The sequence below is a fragment of the Giraffa tippelskirchi genome, chromosome 8 (genome assembly GCF_054371585.1).
Source record: "Giraffa tippelskirchi isolate mGirTip1 chromosome 8, T2T-mGirTip1v1.2.pri, whole genome shotgun sequence".
Taxonomy (NCBI): Eukaryota; Metazoa; Chordata; class Mammalia; order Artiodactyla; family Giraffidae; genus Giraffa; species Giraffa tippelskirchi.
Window position 1 is genome coordinate 105046755 of NC_137282.1, and position 25587 is coordinate 105072341.

At 44.8% G+C, this 25587-nt stretch overlaps 2 long non-coding RNA genes across 2 annotated transcripts in view; both read left to right on the forward strand.

The window, feature by feature from the left end:
- The window catches only part of LOC145516767 (uncharacterized), a 168398-nt gene that overhangs the window by 100811 nt on the left and 42000 nt on the right, over positions 1–25587 (forward strand). The gene's annotated exons all lie outside the window — the stretch shown is intronic.
- On the forward strand, positions 5408–7199 carry LOC145516768 (uncharacterized). Its single transcript, XR_014061748.1, has 2 exons — positions 5408–6873; positions 6971–7199. It is a non-coding gene; the product is annotated as an uncharacterized LOC145516768 (long non-coding RNA).

The following is a 25587-nucleotide window of genomic DNA, read 5'->3' on the forward strand; positions in this document are numbered from 1 at the left end:
GTGACAATTTCCCCTTTTTAGCCCTGCTTTAGGTGGAGAGAAGCCGATTTTACCATGGGAGCCTGTAAGGGTATGGGGGAGCCATGGGGGAGGGTAAAGCGTGGTGACTCAGGTTGTATGGTGGAGGGGAAGGCGTAGTGACTCAGACCCCAGCCCCTTCTTTTGCTTTCACGTCTGGGAGGCATTTGTTGCATTGCTCAGGCTCCCGCTGGGGGAGGATGTAAACCTTCCAAAGTAAAAAACAGCTCTCAGAAAGCCTTCAACATTTCTGATTCAATTAGAATTTACTCTCTGCTCGACAGACAGAGGTGCTGGGATGTCTCTTTTTTAAGGGAGGTTTGGCTTCCAAAGGCAGTATGGAAGGTGAAAATTGTATATAGTCAGATTTATGCCTGAAGTTCCCCTAACTCACCTGCATGTATGTGGCAAGAAGCTCAGGAGATTTGAAGCTGGGAAAGCAGCCCTGTTGGTGGGAGAGGGTCATGTCGCCCTCTCTCCTGGAGCTCACCTTGTGCTCCCTGAGAGAAGGCAAGGAGGACTTGCAATATTGAAATTGTTCTCCCCTACCTCATCCAGCCAGGTGGGCATTCTTGGATTTTCTTAAGTTAAATCCATGTCGTATGCAGGTTCATGGCACCAATGAGTGGTCCAAAAATATACATTTGCCTGTGTGGAAGAAAAGAAAAGGCAAGTGAAAAGAAGAGAGAGAGAGAGAGACCGGGAACACAGGTGTTAAAAGCCCCAGCCTGAGCTCAGGGACCCTTAGGTTTCACTGTGATGCGTTTATAGGGCCTCTAGCTCTTGAGTCCCTTGGACAGAAAGGAGATCAAATCAGTCTATCCTAAAGAAAATCAACCCTGAATATTCATTGGAAGGACTGATGCTGAAGCTGAAGCTCCAATACTTTGGCCATCTGATTGGAAAAGCCGACTCATTAGAAAAGATCCTGATCCTGGAAAGGATTGAGAGCAGGAGGAGAAGCAGGCAACAGAGAATGAGATGGTTGGATGGCATTATCAACTCAACGGACATGGAGTTTGAGCAAACTCTGGGAGATGGTGAAGGACAGGAAAGCCTGGTGTGCTGCAGCTCATGGGGTCTCAGAGTTGGACACAACTGATCAACTGAACAACAACAACAGCAAGCTAATAAAAATAGCTAATATATTGCACTGAAAAATAGGTAAATAAAATAATCGCTGACATATTGCTAGGCACTGGTCTAAGCACTTTTCATATATTAACTCATTCAATACTCACAATAACTCTAGAAGGAGGAAATTTATCTCATATTTAGATGAGGAAACAAAGTCTTAGAGCCCATTCACAGTTTGTCCCTGAAGTAGCTCAACCTGCAGATGGTGCAGAAGCCTGTGGGCAGAGCCACTGAGAGGAACTGGAACCCCTCTTCTTTCCTGGGATGCAGTGAGGGCGCTGGAGTGGGAGGACCTGCCCTTTTGGGCTCGGTGATGCACGCAGATTCAGCTGCCTTTCGCTCTGTCTCTGGGCTTTAACACGGTCTGTTCATTCCCTCTCCTCCTCCTGCTCACGCCTGCTTGGCTCTGGGAGCTGGAGGAGGGTCCCGCCACCTGCTCCTCCCCCTACTCCCCACTTACTCTGTTGGCTCTCTGACCCCATCCCTGGGCTCTTCAAGACACAGATGCTGGCTCCTTCACTGTTGTGTCCACAGCCCACGACACAGTGCTGGGCTCATAGTACTCAGTCAGTGTTCCCGAATGGGTGTGGAGTAAGAGCAGAGGTACAGGGCATCACTTCCTATCTAGTTTCTAAAATACCGTCTCCTCCCATTTAACACCAGTAATCTGCTTCTAAAAGTCAGATGGTCTACATGAAAAATGCCAATCAGAGCCTATTTCTTATTATTTGAAGTGGGGAAAAATTACACTGTTACATATCAATTCTAAGTCTCCACACAATTTCCTAAAGCATAACAGAAACATAGTAAAACATGCATGCGTGCTAAGTGGCTTCAGTCATGTCCAACTCTGTGTGACCCTATGGACTGTAGCCCGCCAGGCTCATCTGTCCATGGAATTCTCCAGCCAAGAATACTGGAGTGGGTTGCCATGCCCTCCTCCAAGAGATCTTCCCGACCCAGGAATTGAACCCACATCTCTTATGTCTCCTGCACTGGCAGGCACCACTAGTGCCATCTGGGAAGCCCATGGTACAACACCTACATGGAACTAAAAGACTCTCCTATTAGGATGTAAGATGCTTAAAACATTCCTTCCTAATCCCAGGCTATTAGTGTGGTTGTTGACAAGCAGCTTCTCTGTGTGCAGTAAGATTTCCTCTTTCAATGTCAAGGCTTTCCTCTCGTCTCCAAGTTTTTCTTTAATATTTTCTAAGATTTGAGGGGACTTGTTGTATAACACTAAGAAAAAAACAGGGCAGATTACCCAAGGCTTGCAGAAATATGTTCTTGCAAGAATACAACAGGCAGAGAATGGCTCATACTGAGTATGAAATCTTACCAGTTGAATTTGGAATGTTACTCAAGTCTTTCACCACACATTGTTTTGTGGAAAATGATGCACTGAGTTTTGGGGATGTAAATATAATTTTTTCCTCAAATTCATACTCTGTATGAAAAAGATTGGATCTGAGCCAGTGCCTTTTCCCACACAGGATAAAGTCAGTAGAAGAGATTTCCAGAACTAGTTACCAAGAAGTGTGGGAGTTTTCAGATGTTAATTTCCTTATGTTGGCTGGCTTGAACTTTGCTCTTGATAGAATCAGGCCTTGGGGTGAACCAATACTTCTGCACAGTGGCTTCAGCCAAACAGGGGGGAGATAAGCCTCATGCCTTCTGAGCAGCTTGCCTACATCCTTAGCTCTCTGTCCTTGGATTTTTATCTTTTTGTTTAGAAAAAATATCCCAAGGACATGGGGCCTAACAGCATTGATTGTCTTGATGGTTTGTTTATTAAGTCCAAGAGATGCTGGCATCTGCAAATACATCTTATTAGGTGTGATCCGGTAAGTAAATTGTCCCTGCCCTCCAGCATGCTGCAATAATTAACTCTAACACTAATAACCAAAAGGTAATCGCAGCGTGTGCAAAGCTGGGCTCTCTTTTGTCTGCGTGCGAAACCTCTTTCCCACCATGGCTTCCAGGTGTTAGTCCTGAGACTTGAAACAGGTTCTTTGAAAAAGAGACTTTTCTTCCAGTAAAACTGTTCCACATATTATTATTTTAATTTAATTAGGTTTTAAAAAGGTTAACCGTGACATTTTAATAGCTTAAGCTCACATTAATATTCTGAGAACACAGTTTAGCCCAACCACTTGTGATTCAAAAAGGATGTTTTTCCAGAAAAGGAATTGGCTTTTAGGACAATTACTGAAAAATAGCTTTCGTTTGATTCAGACAGGTATCTTGCTATTAAAAGATAGCTATTGAAATAAAATACATATAAGACATTGAAAAATGTTAAAGCCTTGGCATGACACTGTTTATCTAGTAGAAAGGGAATCTGGGCAGTGTGTTCATGGAGATTATCCCAAAGGTGGCTGATGTCCTTCGGCAATGAGCGAATTAGTGAACTGTGCTTGTGATGTGCTGTGTGTTGTCAACCTAATGTTTTATTTATTTGGCTGAGAGCTGCTATCTTCATTAGGGAGTTTAGAGAGCAAAGCAAGATGATATTTATTAGCCTGGCAAACTAATAAGCTCTGCTCGTGTTTCTTCTTTTGCTGTCATAGCTAATTGTGGTGGTGGTTTTTTTTTAATAGCCATTCAGTGTGAGAATGGATCCTGTGGGAACAGGAGTTGACCATCCCTTCCTGTTGAGGGAGGCAGCAAGGAAGGGGCCTTACGTGTGTGGATGGCCACTGTGTGCCAGGCATTGTGCTTGATCTGGGGGTTCAGGGATGGGGAGGCGGGGGCCAGCCCTCCAGATGCTCCCAGTTAGCAGGGAGCTGACACTGATTATACAACTCACTCTAATTATACAGTGGAATAGGTGCTCTTCTCTCCCCAAAGAAGCACAAGGGACAAGTAATTAGTTCAGCTTGGTGGGATTGGAGATGGCTGCAAAAAAGAAGGGAGGAGCTGGGGCTGGAAGGACTGGAGAGATTTTGCTGGGAGAAGGAAGTCCTCTGAGGCAGACTGTTGTTTACCCCAGTGGTTCTTGAAGTGTAACCCCTATCAGCAGCAGCAGCATCACCTAGAACTTATTGGAAATGCACAGTCTTAAGCCTCCCACAGGACCTGCTGAGTCAGAGTGGCTGGAGAGTGTGTGCGTCAGGATGTGTTTTAACCATTTTTCCAGGTGATTCTGATGCTTGTGGAAGCTAAGAATGGTAGTATTCATGGTCCCTCTGGTCCACTGTGAAAAGTTGGACTTGACCAGAGCTCTGAGTTTGATCGGGGCGTGGCATGGAGAGATGGGGTAACAGGCAATGCAGTTGAAAAGGTTAATTGGGATCAACTATGAAGGAAAGAAGGGGAGGATAATAATATTTATATTGGCTATCTTTGTATGTGTATGTGTTCATAATGATGGTTCCAGAGCCAGGTAACAGGACCTAACATGAAATAATTTAAACAAAGGAAATATATTGAAAAGATATCATGCTATCTCATTGCTACACAAGGGAGAATTCAACAACCAGAGGTCAGGAGAGAGATTTTTTTCTCTCTGTATTTCATATTATTTCCTTAGGATAAATTCCCAGATGTAAAATTACTGGTTCAGAGAGTGTGACCATGGCTCCTGATATGTATGGGTACACAGCTTCTAAATGGTGGTAGTAGCAGACGGGGCCACCAGTGTGGAGCATAAACACCAGTTTTACTGCATCCTTATCAACTTCAGTTCTACTGTTTCTAATGAGGGGAATGGCACACCACTGTTGTTGCTGGCAATCAGTTGACTATTACAGAAGTCAACTATTTAAAATTGCTTGTTTACTAATTGTATGTGTTGCTTGAAAGGAGGTTTTTTTCTTATTTTAGCAGGATGGGATTTCCTCTCTAAATTCTGTGCAGAGATTCAGAATAAAAGTCATACTATTGAAATAAAGAGGAAATCATGTTAGTTTTGGTTGCTACAGAGGCAGTCAGCTTACTGCTGACCCACCCTCATAAGTATCCTCACCAGTGACTGAAAGGTCCAGAGGGTCAGGAAACAGTGTCCAAATCCCAGCTCTGCCACTTACCGGCCTTGTGATTTGATGTAAGTTTCTGCACTCCTCCTGTGAATTCCAGTCTCCTCATCTGGAAAATAGGACTAATGTCTCCTCTCTGCCTGTGTGGTATTTTGAAGATCAGAACAAGGTCAGGTCCTGGAAAATGCTTAATAAACTATAAAGCACTGTAAGCATGTAGATATTGCTGTTGTTAACAGTGGCTTCCCTATATGAACATTCTCTCTGAGGTTGTGCCGGCTCAGGACTTTGGCTGTTGACTTTCAAACAAAAGCATCTCTGGTTTAGTGCTAGACTTTCTCACTTTTCACACAAATGGGCCTTAATTCATAGATGCAAGTTCAGGAGAGACCTGGGTGGTGGTTCAGGTATTCTTCCTCCCGCCAGCAGGTAAGAGGTATCACAGACTTGGGGAGGACCCATACCTCTTGGACTCATAGTCTCCTTCCTCCTACCCCTCCTCCCTTCCCGGTCCTGAGCACTGGCAGTAAATAGTGAGAGAGCCACCCAGCCTTCACTCTGAAGGCTTTGATGTATTCATTCACTGCCCTTGATGGGGGTCTTCAGGGCACTGAGCAGGGCTTTGCATTTCTCAGGTATGTTAGAGTGATGCATGTATTAGCCACTCCCATCATGAGACGGGCTCAGAAGCATGATCTTTTGAAGTCTAGGAGGTTAGGTGACTTGATCATGGGGTGGAATAAGCAGTGGGGTCTGGCCCTGTGCTGGAGCCCCGGGTGCCTGGTTGAGCACCTTTCCCTGGCACCACATTCATCAGCCCTTTTCATTCTTGTATTTACAGTGGATTCCATTTAGCTCTGCTTTGATGAGGGAATGGAAATGATGGGATTCCTCCACAGAACCACAGTTCACCCAAGGCCTAGATTGGCTTTTGTTGTGTGAAATGTGGTCCCACATGTGATTAAGAAGAGGAAGCCTGACAGCCAGAAATTAAAAAGCTAAAGGAGAACAAAGTACCATCTGGGAAGTCCCTACTTACCTAAAAAGCCAGGCAGTGGGTCCACTGAGGTCAGGGGGACTGCAGAGTGGAGGAGGGGCTGGGGGGCTCAGCTCTGCTTTCTGATGGAAACCTGTCCCCTCCAGTCAGTGGAATGAGGGGAGATGGCTGTGAAGGATAAAGGGAAGCAAGTGAGCCAGATAGAAAATCTTGCAGAAAATTGAACAAAACCAGCAGAAGATGAGATGGGCCAAAAAAAGCAGCTCAGGGGATCTGAGTAAGAGAAGCCACCTGTGATTCTCAGGCCATCTTCATGTCAAGGGAGGGTAAAGGTGCCGTGATAGCTGGCAGTCTACACTGCCTGTCAGACGGGATGGCCAGGCTGGGAGGGGCAGCATCACCCTCTCTCAAGCCCCTGTGTACCTGGTGGCTATACAGCAGGTGAGTTTCTCACCTGACCATCTCCTCTACTTGGACCTTGGAGAAAGCAGAGTTGCCCACAGCTTTTCCTTCCTGCAGGTAGAAGGGTGACCCTGGAAGGCTCAGGTTAGCAACAGGAGTCATGGGATTGTGCTAGACAAGGCCTGCCCCACTGGTGTTTAAGGTGTTAAGATTTTCAAGCCATTGAGATATTTTCCACACAAATTAAAGATGCTATTACATACCAAATATTCCCTGACCCACATTAGGTAAGCATCTTGGAACTGGACTTGGGAATTATTCTGCAGCATGAATCCCCAGGTGAGTCAGAGAGGTGGGACAATTAATTCAATCCAAGGTGATTTTTAAAAAATCCAAATTTCCGGGAAGTTGCCTCATTCTCTGCTTTAATTTGAAGGAAGAAGAGTTTGACTGTTGGCTCCTCAGTCTGTTATGGGCTGTATCATCTCCATTGAGCAGAAATAGCCAGCTCTCTGGCTCTACCTTCTGACCGCTGAAATAGAAGAAGAAAAGAAGGAACCTCTTTTCTGTGCCTGCCTCCCTCCTCTGGCCTCCCTTTTCCCTCTTCCCCAGTCTTGTTCGTCCTCTCAGCTGAGAACAATAAGACTTTAGAGACCTGTAACCCAGATGCTGTCTGTCTGTCGCTATTCAGTGTTTTGGGGTCACGCTTCCAGTTGGTGGCCCCATAAAGTGACTTGAGCCTCCCTCTCCTTCTTGGGAAGCCCAGTGTTTCCCCATATCTCCAGGAATTGTAGACAGCCCTCTGTTTCATCTCTAGCTCCAAGCTCCTGTTTCTGGTGAATTCTTTCTTGATCTCGTCTCGTCTTTCCTCCTGTACACACTATCCTTTCTGCACATCATCTCCCCCACATGGACACAGCCCTCTTTCTTTCAATCCTCCAGGGCAGCCATGCACATAAGGCCATGATTTTATTGAAAGACCGTAGGTACTGAAGCTGGTTACATTGTCATAACACTTAACAGACGATCTTCACAAAATCAAAAGGAAAAATTGGATATTAGATACCCCTGCTGTTGGAACATCCTCATATTCACTGGCTCTGCTTGCTAGTGTGGTCTTGTTTGGTCTTCTGCATTCTTCTCCCTTCCTGATCTCTCTCTTTTCCCTCTTTCCATTTGCTTTACCTTTGGAAACCTAGCAGATCAGCTTTGGAAACCAACTCCCAGGAAAAAGAAGAGGAGACACTGAGCTGAGTCACCCCGGTTATTCTCCTGAAACTTACCGACCATGGGATGCATTGGGGAAGAGAAACTCCCAAGAGGAGGGATTAGAACCTGGTGGGGAGAGCCCAGGATACAGTCTCATCTTGGAAGTGATCCTAAGCCTGTTGAAACTTGTTAGTTTCTCATTGTCTCTTCTCAGCCTGGCCTGACTAACTTTCATCTCTAAATGTAAAACAATGGCCAAAAAGCACTGTGGTTTTCAGTGCTTCACTGCTTAGAGAACTCAGCATGCATTCTTTCTGCTGTTTAACTGCCACCATCCTTCTTTAGATGCAATGTATCATGTGCTGACCAGAAGACATCTTGAACATTTATGGTTTTTCTTTAATTTATCTTTTCCTGCTTCCTATAATTATCTTTTCTTCTAGCTGTATTAAGATGTAATTGATATATAGCACTATATAAGTTTAAGGTATACTGCATAATGATTTGCCATATATCATGAAATGATCATCATAATGAGATTAGTGAATATTCATCATCCTATACAGATACAAAATTAAAAAAATAGAAAGAAAATTCCCTTGTGATGAGAACTCTTAGAATTTACTTTATTAATAAATTTCACATATGCCATACAGCACTGTTAATTATATTTACCATGTTGTACATTATATCCTTGAAAATGCTAGTCATTCAGTTGTGTCTGACTCTTTGTGACTCCGTGGATTGTAGCCCATCAGATTCCTCTGTCCATGGAATTCTCTAGGCAAGAATACTGGAGCAGATTGCCATGCAGTCCACCAGGGGATCTTCCTGACCCAGGGATTGAACCCAGGTCTCTTGCATTGCCGGCAGATTCTTTACCATCTGAACCATCAGGGAAGCCCTAATATTTATTTATTTGAACTTGTACTGTTGACTTTTGTTTTCCTCTTATTTCATGACATCTGTCATTTAATATCTACATTTATTGAGAGATGGAATATACAAATATAATTAAAACATGCTTCCTGGGGAATTCCCTGGCTATCCAACGGTTAGGACTCTGAGCTTCCACTGCAGGAGGCATGGGTTCAATCCCTGGTTGGAGAACCAAGATCCTACAAGCTGTGTAGCATGGCCAAAAGATAAATAAATAAAAGAAATAATAAAAAAAAAAGACATGCTTCCTGCCTTTAAGGAAATCATGATCTAGTAGAAGATAGTATAGAGTATGCTATTATCTTTCACATGCTTCTGAAAACACTATCTTACAATACCTGTGAGGCAGGGAAGGAGGCTGATGATCTGATGTGAAGAATGATAGAACAACTTGGTGATATGAAGTTCAGACTTGCACAGCTAGTATGTGATAGACCAGAATCGGGCTTTATTTCCTGGTCCTTTCCCCTTCCTCTTTCCCACACCCACGCTGGGTGCATCACTCCCACTTGAAGCACATTCCCAGAAAAAGGAAGTATTCTGAAGATGACTGGATCGGTTCCAGGAATGGAGGAAACTCACTAGGTTGTGGGAAAAAGAATATGTTGTGGTAGGGAGTAGTTTTCCTTTTTCTCTTAAAAGCCAGTGTCCAAATCGATGTCAGTCCCATAAATCATATCAGGGTGATTTTCAGGAGAGCTGTTCTCTAAACAATGGTTAGATTCAGTTTCTTTGGGGCTAGCAAATGTTGCTTGAGAGAGCTGAATAATTGTTGACCCAAAGCTCAATAAATGTTTATTGAATTCACATTAGGCAAATTATGTGATAAAATCTATTTAGGCACAATTTGTTATTTTTAAAAGCTTATGTTGACTCTTCCTGGTAGGAGAAACCCAAAAGGAAGATATGTTCCATGAACATACAAAGCCCTCCGGGTGGTAGAATCCTAGAAACCAGAGGCAGCAGAGCAGACCCTGAGCTGCTTTTCAGCACTTGCCAAACCAGGTGTCAGAGCACAGTTTCACTTCCTGTGTGCAAGGCTTTGTCCATCCCAGAGCAGCTGTCAGCCACGTTGAAGTATATGTGCATGTACTTCTGTGTCCAGAGCCACAAAGCAAAGAAACGGAGAGCATCTTTGTGTCATTATTGAGCTGCTGATCAAACAGTTCCTGAAAACTGCCTGCCTTCTGGTCTTGCTTCCTTATTGTTGGGTCAGATTGGTTTGAGGCTTTTGATTATTTGCATCAAACTCAGAACAAATGAGAGAAAACTTATCTACTGTTTCGGATTGTCTGTTTTTCTGTACTCTCCAATTAGCACAAATAATTGAGAGTTGGCTGGTTCTAGGATTTCTGGTTTGAACAGGGCCAAAGTTCTATAGTGCTATGTAAAAGTTATCAAAGTATGTGGAGGTCCTTTCTCTGCTCTGGTCACATACAAATGTATGAAAGTAGTGTGTGTGTTAGACTGTGACAAAAAAGTCATGGTGGCTGACATAAATTAACCAGCCCCTGGCCTGGTGCCTGGCATGAAAGCTCAATAAATATTTGTCAACTGTCTCACTATAGGTTTAGTAAGTATTTGTTGACTACTAACGTAGATTACATTATCATTTCTTTCTTGAAACTATCACCATGAAATTAAGCACTTATTCTCATATGGCTTAAATATGTCTTGTCATGTTACTTGGTATTATTTGATAAATAATAACATCATTGTTTGAGAATATTAATAATTGTTGCCATTTATTGTTTGCTAAGTGCTAGGATCTCTGTTAAGTGTTACATATGTATTATTTCATTTCATCTTGCTAGAATTCTATAATGTATTATTATCCTCATTTTATCAGTGAGAAAATTGAAGCTGAAACTGTTCTTATATTCTGATGAAAATATTACTAACTTTAAAATATTTAAATTAATTAATCTTTTATTTATAAATAATGTGTCTTCTCTAAGAAATCTTTCCCTATTAGAAGGCCTAAAATATATTCATCTAAATTTTCTTCTATAAGTTTTAAAGCTTTGTTTTTGACATATAAGACTATCTGGAATTGATTTTTACATGTGGGATCATTTAAGGATTCTGTTTTATCTTAGTCCCTATAGAAAATTATTTTATTTTCTATCTCTATGTAGCTGAGTTTCTCTTTTCCCCACTGATATGCCTTACTAAATCTGACATACATGGGTGATCCACATAGGCATTCCCATAATGAGGTGTCACATGGCAGTTTAAAATACGCCACCTATATGCAACAATGTGAATGAATCATTGCAATATGATGGATTAATGATGAGAAGGTGTCATGAACCAAGGATTGGGATGAACTGAATTCTGTCTGTTGGAGGTCCTAGGGAAAAACAAACCAATCAATCCAGGGCTGCTGCTGCTGCTGCTGCTAAGTCGCTGTAGTCGTGTCCAACTTTGTGCAACCCCATAGATGGCAGCCCACCAGGCTCCCCTGTCCCTGGGATTCTCCAGGCAAGAACACTGGAGTGGGTTGCCATTTCCTCCTCTAATGCATGAAAGTGAAAAGTGAAAGTGAAGTCGCTCAGTCGTGTCTGACTCTTTGCAACCCCATGGACTGCAGCCTACCAGGCTCCGCCGTCCATGGGCTTTTCCAGGCACGAGTACTGGAGTGGGGTGCCATTGCCTTCTCCGAACCCAGGGCTAAAAGAAGTTAAATGATTTGCCCAAGCTCACTTGGCTAGAAAAGTGGTAGAACTCGAACTTAAAAATGATTCATCCAATTCCACATGCCAAGGTTTTCCATTAGATGGTGTGGTACAGCCAGTTCACAACCTCTCTAGAAATATATCATTCCTTATGAAGACATCAGCACTTAATCATCGATTATTCCTACTATCTCAGCTCTGGAGACATGGCTGTTATACCTACTGGTAAACAGAATACCAAACACAGTTAGAAGGCTCTAGATCTTGCTCCCTTCCTGAATCCCTGAGGTCCTCAAACCGCTAGCTACCCTCCACTCCCCTGCATCTTCTATCTCTGCCTCTTCTAGGCTCCTTTCCATGAGTGGTTAGGCTTGGATTCTTGAGTTTGCGTGGATATGCTTGCATCTTTGCATCTTGATTGAAGAAGCACAAAAGCCCCTTTGGCCACTGCCATATCCCCTCTCAGCTCTATGTCCTGTGAGTCCTCAGGACTCCCTCTGCCCAGAAAGCCCTGCAGGAGCAAGGTTAGCTGCCTCACTGTTGCACCTGGTGTCTAGTCTGCTGACCAGCACATAGTACGCCCTCAATCAATATTGATCTAAGGAAAGAAGAAAGGTGATATATTAGGTTACCCAAAACATTCGTTAAGACTTTTCCATAAGCTCTTATGGAAGAACCCGAATGAGCATTTTCACAAACCCAATAGTTACATATTTATATTTCATTTCTAGTTTCTGTCTCCCCTTGGCTTTTAGAAGAGTCCTGTTTTAAGATGACAGAATTTAAATGGGCAACTGGCGATTTAATAAGCCAGCATTGTTGACAAGCCCGCTGTGACCATGTTTTCAGTTCTAGCAACTGATTCTTGTTTCATTCCTAGTTGATAAGCTTCTGCCTTTCATTTCAGCTCCAATAAACAGATCCCTGCTCCATTCCTCTGGCAGCTCCAGGGAACACAAACCCTGCAACGAGCCTTGGTCCTTGACTGCTTCCCTGCTGCCCTCACCACATGCCCAAAAGGCAGTTCTGCCCTCAACCCACGGACTTCTCTGTGCAGCCTGAACCCCATCTCCCTGATGCTCTGCCCTCATCCTAGTTGCTGGGGCCTGGCAGAGAGCCACCCTACCCCATGCGTATCCAGCCTCTGAGTCCACTCACTCTTCCCCATGCAAGTGCCTGCTCTCACATATTGCTGAGCCCTGGAGGGACCCAGCCACCATCTAGGATGTCCTTAGAGTCACCGCAGGCAGAACCACTGATGCCCAGATCCTTATGTTCTATGAAGATGGAGGGATAGGAAGGCAGGAGAGAACCAGAGAGGAAAGTCCCAGGAAACTAGCAGGAGCCAGTGTTGCTCTAGGTCCCACACCCTGACTGGAGAGGAGATTCTATCCCAGTGGGAGTGGGTGGCCCGACTATGGAGAGTGTGAGCGTGTGTTGTGGGGGAACATAACTTGTTTGTCTTCTTATCCCCAACACCTGCCGCGGAGCCTGCCATAAACAGGTTATCAGTCAGCAGATGCTATGGAGTGGCATGGACATATACCAGCCCAAGCTGTGTCCCTCACACCCTATGTGGCACTGAATTAGTAGGTTCACCTCTGAGCCTCAATTTTCCCATCTGTTAGATGTGGATCATAGTATTTTCATATTGTTGTTTCAAGGAAAAAGTGATTTAATGCATTTGGGGATGTGACATTAGTAGCTGCCAATCTCTTTTCAGCATGACCTCCTATTCATAGGAAGTTTTAAATATGCATCCTGTTAGATTATATGTATATATAAATGACACACATGTTCTGCTACATATTTACATAATATGTGTTTTTAATGGGTGAAACAAAAAATAGATAGATTTTCTAATATATTCTTCCTATAACCTAATGAATAATCTTATGAAACCTTGGGGTGTGTTTATCTTCTTTGGAGGGCATGACTTTAAAGTCTGACATATATACATTTATCCTTAAGGAGGAAGAGATAAGCTCTTGAACTGCTCTTATTCACAACATTTCTGACGTTAAATGCATGGGATCTTTTTCAATACCACTTCAACCCACTGACACCAGCTGGGTGTCCCACAATTCTATTCCATTTTGAAACTATCTACCTGGAATTGGTGTTAGATCCTAGGAGTTAAGGGTTTAGTCCCACAAGCCTGCCCCCACTTTAGATACCAGTCACAAATCCCAGATTGTCGCTTCTGACCAATCAGCTATAAATTCAAGTGTTCTACAACCCCCTCCTTAGGTTTGATGATTTGTTGAAATGACTCACAGAACTCAGGAAAGTGCTTTATTTACTATTACTGTGTGTGTCTGTGTTAGTTGCTCAGTTGGGTCCGAATCTCTGCGACCCCATGGACTGTAACCCATCAGGATCCTCTGTTCATGGAATTCTCCAGGCAAGCATACTGGAGTGGGCTGCCATTCCCTTCTCCAGGGGATCTTCCCCACCCAAGGATTGAACCTGGGTCTCCTGCATTGCAGGCAGATTCTTTACTGTCTGAGCCTCTAGGGAAGCCCCTTAACTATTACTAGTTGATTATAAAGGATAATTCAAGAATAGCCAAATGGAGGCGCTGCAGAGGCCGAGGTACGGGGAGGGGCCCAGAACGCCCATGCTGTCTTCGGGCATGACACCTTCCTAGCACCTTGATGTGCTCACCAACCTGGGAAATCTCCCAAGTCCATTGTATAGGGGTTTTTAATGGAGGTTTCATTGCATAGGCATGATTTATTGAATCATTGGCCACTGGTGATTAAATTCAGTCTCCAGCCACTTTCTCTCCCCAGAGGTGGTGGGAGACAGGGATGCACAGCAGTTGAAAGTTCCAACCCTCTGATCACATGGTTGGTTCTTTTGGCAACCAGCCCCATCCTGAAGCTATCTAGGGGCCCGTCAAGAGTCACCTAATTATCATAAAACTCTGGTAAGGTTGAAAAGGGCTTGTTATGAATAACAAAAGACACTCCTATTACCTCTACCCCTCAGGAAATTCTGAGGGTTTTAGAAGCTCTCTGTCAGGAACCAGGGGCAAAGACCAAATACGTATTTCTTTTTATGTCACAGACATCTATGAGTCACTGTTCCTATTAGCATTTTAGTGGTTCAAAAGTAATGCCTATTGCCCACTGATATATGTCTGATCAATAAAGTACATCATTGCAGTGGTAAAAATACACACCATTTCTTCCTCCCCATAGGAGTCAGTAAAGTCATTTTCATATTAAATTTTTAAATGCTGATCATAAACATTTGTATTTTTCCTGAGTTGGCTCTCAAGCAGAAAAGGTTGCTCACCACCGGTTTAATGTCACTAGTAACCACATGTGTTTTTTGCCAATGTAAATTCTTAGGCTTGTTAAGGCAAAATGCTCCCTAGGGTACTCTAAACAGATGTTGTGGAGGCATTACCCACATCAACAGAGAAAACTTCACACTCTTCTTCTTGCTCCATCAAAGAAGTTACACGGGCAATAAGCTGGGCTATATTCCTTCATTTAACAAATACTTATTGAGTGCTGGACACTTGGCTAGTATTTGGAAATGAAAGATCACACGCGAGCAATGAAGTTGTTACCTTCATGGAGTTAACATGCTAACTAAAGTGAAAGACAACAATAACAACCAGCAAATGGAACAATTACAGGTAGGATGAGTCTAGGCTAGGAGTTCTCAGTGTTGAGGCAGGAAACTGGGGGATAGGAGAAGGTGTGTGTGTGTGTGTGTGTGTTAGTTGCTCAGTCATGTCCGACTCTTTGCAACCCCATGGACTGTAGATCGCCAGGCTCCTCTGTCCATGGAATTCTCCAGGAAAGAATACTGGAGTGCATTGCCATTCCCTTCTCCGGGGAATCTTCCCGACCCAGGGATCAAACCTGGTCTCCTGCATTGCAGGCAGATTCTTTACCATCTGAGCTATCAGGGAAGCCCAGGAGATGGTAAGGAACCTCATGAGAGTCAACGAGCTTTCTCTAGGACAGACGACAGCCTGTCTTATCAATAAGAAGCCTTAGGGAGAGTGTGTAAGCAGCCACAGAATACAGTGTTGGAAAGCACTTGGTAGGAAAGGGTCTGGCAAATGTGAGAATCGAAAAGATGCTATTGTGGCTGGAGAGTGTTAGCTCAGGAAAGAAGGGGACAAGGCACAGATGGAGCGGGAGACAGAGCCTGGATGATGCAGGAAGGCTGGGACCATGGCCTGGCTGACCTCCTGAAGTCATGGTATGGAACTGGGATTTTATTTTAACTGCAATAAAAGGTCACTGAAGCTGTACACCCAAAACTAACACAACATTGTAAATCAACTATACTTCAATTAAAAAAGAAAATGGTCATAGAAGGGCAGGGGAGGCAGTGTGCCTGGAATATGCTATGAATAGAGTCTCAAGCATGGAATAGGGAGACACTATGCCCATTACTAGCTACAGTGGGTATGGCTGAAACCTCAAACATGCTGTTGCAGAAATGCAGCTTAAAATCTTTTTTTCCTATACAGTTCAGCTTTCAAAGTCCCATTCTTCTAGGTAGTGGAAACTTTTGCCTAGAGTCTAGATTGTCTAGACATTTCAAGATAAACACAGTCACTTCAATGTTTCCTTTGTCATTTTTGGATTCTGCCCCTCCTCCTTCTCCTCCTTTTTCCCCCCGGGGGTGCTCTAAGTTCTGGGGTTGATTTCCATGCCGTCCTGTCCCTGACCAACTGGATTCTGCTCCTTGGGTCTCATCGCCCTCTGTATCCAGTGGCTCTCCTGAGATGAATAGCCCTTCTTGGATTTTACCATCTTTTCACACTCTTGTCAGGTTCTTGCTAATCAAAAACATCTTGGCTATTGAGACTACCAACTCTCTCATGAAATAAAAAAATATCTGCTTAGAAACTCAGTTGAATTCTACCCTCTCCTTTCACTGAGATAGGTGTGAATGTCCACTGGTCAGAGCAGTGAGTGAGTGAGTGCTCTTGGCTCTTTGGGTACCGGGTTTGGAGGACAAAGAAAGGCGTGGGGCAGATCCAATAAGAAAAAGCAGGCTGATAGATCCAAATTTTCTATCTCTCCTTTTTCATCTAGTAAAGCTTTGAATAGCTCCTTATGCCCTTTTGCAGTCACCTCCCCCGACCTCATTGTCTGTAGCAGGGAGCTGGGGCAGAACACTAGAGAAGATATTCTTTTTGTGGATCTGTTCTTTTCAGGAAAATGTGCCTCAGTGGTTTCTGTTGCATCAAGGTGATAAGGACATTATACCAGGAGTGCAAAGAGAAAGAAGTTGCCTAGCTTCCACCGTGGAGTACCAAAAAAGATCCTGCTTATCAAGACAGTGTCAACGTCTAGAGAGAAAAAGATGTTTTGAACATTTATCAGCTAAGATTCTGGACTAACCAAGGGACAAAGAAGATGGGTCAACAAGCTCTCTCTGTTCCCAGAGATGAGATGTTTCTCAGGCTAGAAGAGCAGAGGTGAAGAATGGACTGGTGTCCACTACAGAATATGGTGTCATTAGCTTCCAGAAGAAAGTGAGAGACAGAGTTCAAGAATAAAGCCTAGTTTTCTGTCACAGGAAATGATTCTCTTTGTGTAGCCCTACACTCTGAAGTACCAGGGTGGGGGAGCAAGGACACATTCCAGGGTAAAATGGAAGAGACCAGAATGAAGTTTCAGTTAATTCAAGAGGCAGAGCTACTATTTAGTGACAAGGGTGAGGCTTGGGGAATTTGTTTTTCACAGAATGTGTGTTCTAGGAAAACTTGGGTGTCAGTCCTGTTGAAGGAGATAAGGTTAGGAGAAATGAAGCCTAAAGGTGGTAGATAAGATAATCAGCTAATCACTTGCATCTTGGGTAGGAACCAGGCTACAGAAGAACTGTGAGGTTCAGTGGGTTTGTGTGGCCGTGAGGCTTCCATCTTCAGGAGCTGGAAGGACTCAGGCTTCCTGATGGAGCCCTAACCAGAGAACCAGGGATTCCTACCAGCAGCTTCTTGTGACTAAAGGAACATTTATGAGATTGTGGCCCCCAGAATAAGGACAACGATCACAGGCAGTGCCAAGCTTTGAATCCCTCAGAGTTCAGTTCAGTCGCTCAGTCATGTCTGACTCTTTGCGACCCCATGAACCACAGCATGCCAGACCTCCCTGTCCATCAACAACTCCCAGAGTCCATCCAAACCCATGTCCATCGAGTCGATGATGCCATCCAACCATCTCATCCTCTGTTGTCCCCTTCTCCTCCTGCCCCCAATCTTTCCCAGCATCAGGGTCTTTTCTAATGAGTCAGCTCTTCGCATCAGGTGGCCAAAGTATTGGAGTTTCAGCTTCAACATCAGTCCCTCCGATGAATATTCAGGACTGATCTCCTTTAGGATGGACTGGTTGGATCTCCTTGCAGTCAAAGGGACTCTCAAGAGTCTTCTCCAACACCACAGTTCAAAAGCATCAGTTCTTCTGCACTCAGCTTTCTTTATAGTCCAACTCTCACATCTATCCATGACCTTCTGCTTTATCCAGTCAATACTAGGTACCTAGAAAATGTGTAATTAATAAATAAAAATGTGACTCTGTATTGTTTTGGTTTGCTAGGACTGCCATACTGGGTGGCTTTGTTGTTGCTGTTTAGTCGCTAAGTTGTGTCTGACTCTTTGGTGACCCATGAGCTGGAGGAGTCCAGCAGGGTCCTCTGTCCATGGGATTTCCCAGGCAAGAATACTGAAGTAGGTTCCCATTTCCTTCTCCAGGGGGTCTTCCTGACCTCGGGATCGAACCCATGTCTCCTGCATTGCAGGCGGATTCTTTACTGCTGAGCACTGGGTGGCTTAAATAACAACAGTTTTTCTCATAGTTCTGGAGGCTAGAAGTCCGAGATCAAGGTGTCCATTGGGTGGGCTCCCTATGAGGACTGTGAGGGAGAATCTGTCGTGCACACTTCTCATAGCTCGTGGTGATTTGCCAGCAATGTTTGCTGTTCATTGACTTGTAGGTACGTCACCCAGACCTCTGCCTTCATGTTCAATGTGCTTTTCCTGTGTCTGTCTGCATAAAGTTGTCTTCTTATAAAGATGCTAGTCACACTGGGTACGGGGCCACCCTACACCAGTATGACTTCATCTTACTAATTGCATCTGCTGTAACTCTATTTCCAAGTCAAGTCCCATTCTAAAGTACTGGGGGTTAGGACTTGAGTGTATGAACTTTTGGGGGCCACAGTTCAACTCATAACACCCATCTTTTTGAAATTCAACCCATCGTGGTGTCCCCAAAGTACTGCCTGTGAAATATGACTTCAAGCTACCCACTTCTGCTCTTTAATCCAGGTTGCCATCAACACTCACTCAGACTCCTGCTCTAGCCCAGGGAGTTGGAGTCACACTTCGTATGTGCAGAAATGTAAGTTTTCCTTTAGCTTTACTGAGTTTCTACCTCTAGTCACCATAGTGACTGATGCAGGAAGCTCAATCTAGTCACACCCAGGTCAACTCAGGGAAATTCAGTGATTTCTCAGTTTTCTTGAGTTTATGCTCAATCAGAACAAGTATTTCTCTCTCCCTCCCTCTCCTTGGCAAGGCAAGGCTGTTCCTTTTGGGGGGACATCATAGTGATGTGGCATTAATGGGGCAGGATTTGTGGTCACTCTCAGCTGGTATCCTCATTCAACAGCACTGTCTGGTCTTGACTGTTGGCTCCTGGTGAAGACCCCCACTGGGATGTGCTGCAGCAGCCTGGGCCCACATCATGGACCATACTGCCATCTCTAGCTGCATCTCATCTTCCTGACTGTGGTTCTCATCAAGCTCCTCCCCTGGAACCTGGGAAGATTTGTCTGCTGTCCCTGCAGCTGCTGGGATCTACAGAACTCCAGAAGGTTGACCCCAGTACCAGTGGCCTGGACACCTTGCACTATGATTGGTCATCTGTGGATTCATCTGCATGGTTTTCCAGAACTCCAGGTGGCAAGTCAGCACCAGCCTCTTTTGGATTTCCCGAAACCCGTTTGAGGGTTTGATTGTCTGTTTTCAAGGCATGCACCATCGTTGGAGTCTTATTTCCTTGTGTGTCTTTAGTAGAATAGAAGCCTCCTGTCACCTTTGTATCCCTTGGAATTAGCGCAAGGTCTGACATGGTGTAGATGCTCAGTAAAGTGTCTGCTGGGTGAATGATTCTCCAGCTATCTGATGCCTCTGGTGGATGACACACCTTAGGACTTCCAATGCAATGGGGAAATGGTGGGCTTTGGAGGCAGAGCAGACCCTCCTTCAGATCCCAGCCCTGCCCTTTGCTGCTTGGGCCACCTTGGGCAAGTGACTTTTTCTCTACAAGTCTGAGCTTTCTCAGACATAGATGGGAAACTACTTCACAGGTTGAGATTGGGTGTAAATTAGATAATGTATATTGAAGCACTTAGCCTACCTCCTGCTGCTTAAGTAAGTGCACTATGAATGGCTTTTTATTATCACTGTGCTTTCTTTAGCTCCCGTGAGCCCCTCAGAACTTGCAGTTAGAATGCTTTCTGTGAGCTTTGAAGGTGGGACCCATCCTGCTTAGCCTCAGATCCTTACTTGGCTGAGGGTGGGTTGAGTTTTCAAAGCTCTGGAAAGAAGGATGTGAGAGCAGTCAAGACTGATGCCTCCACTTGCAGCTCTTGCTGAGAGCTATGATCTTCCTGGGTTTGACTCTCGAGTGTCAGCTGGAAGGTTGCAAGACAGTGGTGCTCAGATAGAGGGATGAAATTTACTGCGGTTGAAACATGAAAACCACTTCTTTTGCCTTAGAAGGGACCGGATAATAGATTTGAACTTCGAGTTCCAGAAGCAGGGATGGATCAGGTGATTCCAGACTGGGGGGCAAGAAAGGGATATATTTTCCCGGCCAGAGTTCTTCTTGGGATTTGGCGAAAGCTGCTCCATGAACATTGGTGCTCTCATTGTGGTCATAAAACAGCGGGGTCTTGCTGCTTTCTCTCTGTCTGTTCTTTATTTCACTAGTTGTATTCAGAAGGGTAGGGAAGTGGTGACATCACTGGTTTCTGTCTGTAGGTCCAAGTAGGTGCCAACTTGAAGGCCTGCTCCTGTTTTCCACAATGAGGTCCTTCTTTGTTGGGGAAATTTTCTAATGTGCCATTCTAAATATTTTGAGCCCTGTGCTTTTATTTTTATGGGGGAAACCAAACAAAGTCTAGCGGGTCTGAAATGTAGGTGAGTTGGCCAGAAATACTGGCCTCCTTGTTTCGAAAATGCACCAGGGGAAAATAAAATGACACACAAGTAGTACCTACACACCAAAAATCATTCTAACGTTCAGAGTGGAGTTTAATGGAATAAGCAATGAAACAGAAGCCTGAGTTCCAGATGTGGCTCCAGCAACAACTGGCTGCCTTGGCTCACTTGTTTGTAAAATCGGGACAACAATAGCAAACCCAATGAAATCACTGGCAGTTAACTAAGCTCCTGCTAGTATGAATTGATGGCATTTTTTAGCATGATGTGCTGGGTGCTGTGATGGAGGAAACTGAGGCCAAAGGAAGTCGTGTCTGACTCTTTTCAACCCCATGGACTATAGCCGGCCAGGCTTCTCTGTCCATGGAATTCTCCAGCAAGAATACTGGAGTGGGTTGCCATTCCCTTCTCCAGGAGATCTTCCCCACCCAGGGACTGAACCTGGGCCTCCTGCATTGCAGGCAGATTCTTTACCATCTGAGCCAGCAGAGAAGCCTAGATTACTATTAAGCTCCCATGGTAAGAATTGATGGCATTTTTTTCAGCATGATGTAGGAAACCAAGGCAAAGAGAAGTTCCAAAATTTGCCCAAGTTTGTGCAGCCAGGAAGGGCAGGACCAGGATGGGGACTAAGTGGTCTGACCAAGTCTGTCTGGTCCTATCCATGCTGTCTTATGACCTTGAACATGAAGCCTTTCACAGGCTGCTGGTGAGCAGTACAAGGTGGTCCTTTGCTAGGAGCAAAACGAAGTGATGTAGAAAAGTGCATTTTCTGATAAGGGATGTTTACTCTGTAAGGGTCTAAATCTAATGTTAGCCATTTGATGAAGGCCTTCCACACATATCTCTTTCCTTCTCTTCTGAAACAGAGTGTAGACAAATATTTGCTTATACCCTAATATATTTAGCCCAACCTGCATACTCTGTGCCAAAGCTGTTCCAAGTGCTTTGCCTGCATTATTGAACACCAGCCCCCAACCAACCAGGGAGACTGGCACTGAGAATAATCCCTTTTACCGATAATAAAACTAAATCACAGAGGTTGGGGCTTCCCTGGTAGCTCAGATAGTATAGTATCTGCCTGCAATGGGGAGACCCGGGTTCTGAACCCTGGGTTGGAAAGATCCCCTGGAGAAAGCAATGGCAACCCACTCCAGTATTCCTGCCTGGGGAATTTGATGGACAGAGGAGCCTGGAGGGTTACAGTCCATGGGATCACAAAGAGTCAGACATGACTGAGTGACTAATACTTTGACTTTTCACAGAGAGGTTAAGTGACTGGCCCTGGGCCACAGAGCTAGGGCTGAACCTGGGTTTGAACCTGGGCTCTGGCTCCAGGGCCTGTGCTCTTACTGACCAGAAGTTCTCAGTTACAACCCAGTGGGCTGCGCAGGGCAGCATGAAAGGAACGAGCATGTTTGTGGTTACTTATCCCCGAGTCTGTGCCAAGCACTGTGCCAGGAGCTACACAAGCCTTCACTCATTCAGTGCTTCCCACAAGCCAGAAGTCAGGTGCCACTGTAGCTCCGCCTTGTACCTCAGGGAGTAAAGAGGTAGAGAAGTTGTCAAGTGCCCGTATCATATAGCTCATAAGTGTCAGAGCTGAGGTTCAAATTTATGCTCTGTGGCAGGAGGTCCAAAGTTCTCCAAATGCTCAGTGTGGCCAAGTAAACTGTCAGGCTTGCCAGCGGTGTGTGTATGGGGTGTGTGTTGTATTAGGATTTCATTTGGCTGTAGGCTCTTTGCTCTCATCCACCAGCTTCGTCCAATATGTGAAGTAGCTGATATCATGAGCTGCATCTCTTTGACTCGTGTATATTTCTCAATTGCTTCTAGAATCAGAGGGCAGGGACATAATTTGTTGTTTTCTTTAAGTCCTAACACAGGATAAGCACTATCACAGAAATATGAAGAGGGGGCCGTGAGGCCAAAGAGGCAGGTCTTAACAGGAACACCTTCCCCTAGGAGGTGACTTTGGAGCTGGGACTTGAAGGGAAGGGCATTTGCCTGGTGGAGACCTAGAGGCTCAATGAGCTACATCTGATTGGTCTTTGCCCACCTCCCAGCCTAAGCACAGGGCAGGGCTCCCGGCAGGGGTTCCCTACCTGTCTGGGGGATGCAGAGATGATGAGCCCTGACTCATGACTGACATGCAGGTGAGCTGATGCCTGCCGGTGGCTGGGGAAGTGGAAAAGCAGAGATAAGAGGATACAAAGATGGGGTGTGAGGAAAATCTAGGGAGAGTTTAGAAGTCAAGAAAACTCAGGAGCTTAAAGCAAACAGCCTTTGAAGTTACGTACTTCCTTGGAAGAGAAACCAAGGCAAGCAGTTCAGTTAGGTGAGGGGCAATTCAGACTTTTTCTAATACAGAATGCAAACTTTGCGAGAGGTTTTTTTTTTCCTGTGAATTTATGGTGGGTAAAAGCATTCAGGAACTCTGGGAAAACCCAGTGCACAGGCAGAAAATCAACTCTAGCTGAAAATAAAGGACTGGAAAATTATTATTGAAGAATTGTTTTTCTGTGGTTCATCTTTCCATATCTGAGACAAAGATTTCTTTCATGGACATAATTAGTGACTGCATTTTCTACAGGACATTTTTCATGTCAAGCAGACAATGGTTCCAAAGAAGAGGGCGGGTGGGGCTGCACAGAAAGAGAAACAAGTGGCAGGCTGATGCTGTTGAGGGGGTGCAATTGGATTCAGCAAAGGCACCCTGCTTGCACCATGAGTTACTCTTAAGCATCGGCAAGCCTGAGCTGACTGTTGAAATGCAGTTGAAACCCTGTGATAATGCACCCTCAGGAGCTCCAAGTGATTTGGCTGTGGTGGAGCTTTGCCAGCTCAGTTCAAGTTCACTTCATCTTTCTATCTTGCTCTCTTTCCTTCTCCCTTCTTCCCTCCCCACCTCTCCCTCCCTCCCCAACTGCCCCCCTGTCTCTCTCTCTTTTCCCCTCTACCAGGTATTAGTAATATTCAGATGAGGACTTCCTTGGAGGTCAGGTGGTGAAGATTTTGCCTTCCAAGGCAGGTAGTATATTGGTCTGGGAGCTGAGACCCCATGTGCCTCATGGCCAGAAAACCAAAACATAAAGTGGAAGCAATATTGTAACAGATTCAATAAAGGCTTTAAAATGGTCCACATCAAAAAAAATCTTAAAAAAAATACTCAGATGAAAAAGAGATAGCCTCTGTCCTTATAAGAGAGAGGGGAGTAAGTCGGCAGGACAGTGCAGTGTGGTAAGTGTTGGGAGAGGATTCTCAATGGGACACACCATCTACCCAAGCCTGGAGGAAGGTTGCCAGAGAGACCATACTGTCTGGAATGAGTTAATTACGTGGTTGTGGCTGTTAATGTCTTCCTTGGAGTTAATGCTTCAAATCTGTTCTTTTTATTTCACTCTCTTCTTGGAAACTTCTCTTCTACCCCTTCACTTTTGACCCCTGCCTTCCCTGTCCATTGGAACTACCATCAGTATCCACAGTCTCTTTGGCTCCTACCCGCTTCCTCACCCGCGGGGGTCCAGAGGCTCTAGAGCATGGTTCTGGGGTCTTCAGCATGGTCTCCGTCTCTCATGGGCTGTGACAGTTTCCCAGTTCAGGCAACTCTGTTGTGCAGGATGCTCAGCCTCTCTCATCCCTGAGTTGTCTACTGTCCCTCCTGCTGATGATCTCACCTGCCACTTCTTCCCCGCTGCATCCCCCCTTGCATTTAAGCATCTTCAAGAAACTTCTTCCACAATTTTGGGTTTAGTTGGCAATTTTTTGGGCAGCATCTGTTCTTGGCACAGATATGACAGTGTGTGTGCCAGGAGCGACTCAGTGTCTGTTTTACTTAGAGTAGGGCCTGGGCACGACAGAAATATAAGTCTCCATGGACGGCTGGCATGGGGGTGAATTTCCATTCCTGACCATGCACTTAGACCTAAGCTCCCAAGCATTCTGATCTTAGCTCCAGGGTCTAGCCTGGCACTAGGGTTCCTACAAGAATCTGCCTGGTGCTCCCAATTCTGATCCCACCCCTCACTCTGACATCACAGCATTTTACCTTCTCAAACCATTACTGCTTTAAAACAATGTTGTCAGAGGCTCAAGAGGGAGGCGATATGTGTACAATTATGGCTGATTTGTGTTGTACAACAGAAACCAACACAACATTGTAATTTTCCTCTAATTAAAAAAATAATAAAAAATGAAACAATGTTGTCATGCCTTAAGATGGACCAGGAGGGCTGTTTTTCCGGGTTTATGGAGTGACCATCCTGCTGCAAAGGCTTGCAGTCTGTAGGTACCTGAGCTCAGCTCTGCCTGCTTGGGTGCCCAGGGCACTGACTGGCTGTTTAATTCTTTCTTTTGCCTTAGCAGACTTCCTTTTATTCCTATTGCTCTACTTGTTATAGGTATAGATAATATTCCTTTAAAAAGTGTTTCTTTTGTGTCATATCACCAGTTCTTTTTTAAAATGGAGGACAAGAGCTCCGGTTAAGGATTCAGACCAGGTTCAAACAAGGCAGTCCAATTCCATAAGTGGTCTGATGCCCTGGAGCATCTCCCAGATGACTCGTGGCAAACCTCCGAGGTTGCAAAGCCAGCCCTCCAGAGAAGGTACACAATTCCGCCGCATGCAGTGATGCTCCTTTGGACACTCTGCAGAGCTGAAGAAGGAGGATTCCATCTAGAGAACTATAAATTCAGTCTCAAAATAACCCAGTAGAGCTATTAGATGTTGGTGAGGTTTATAAGATCATGCAGGGTATGTGCTTCTGTGCTGTGCCAGTCGCTTCAGTCATGTCCGACTCCTTGTGACCCCATGCACTGTAGCCCACCAGGCCGCTCTGTCCTTGGGATTCTCCAGGAAAGAATACTGGAGTGGGTTGCCATGCTATCCTCCAGGGGATCTTCCTGACCCGGGGATCAAATCCACATCTCTTACATCTCTGGCATTGGCAGGCAGGTTCTTTACCACTAGCCCCACCTGGGCAGCCCCATTTAGGGAGGGTCTATGTTAGTGTATTTATTGAC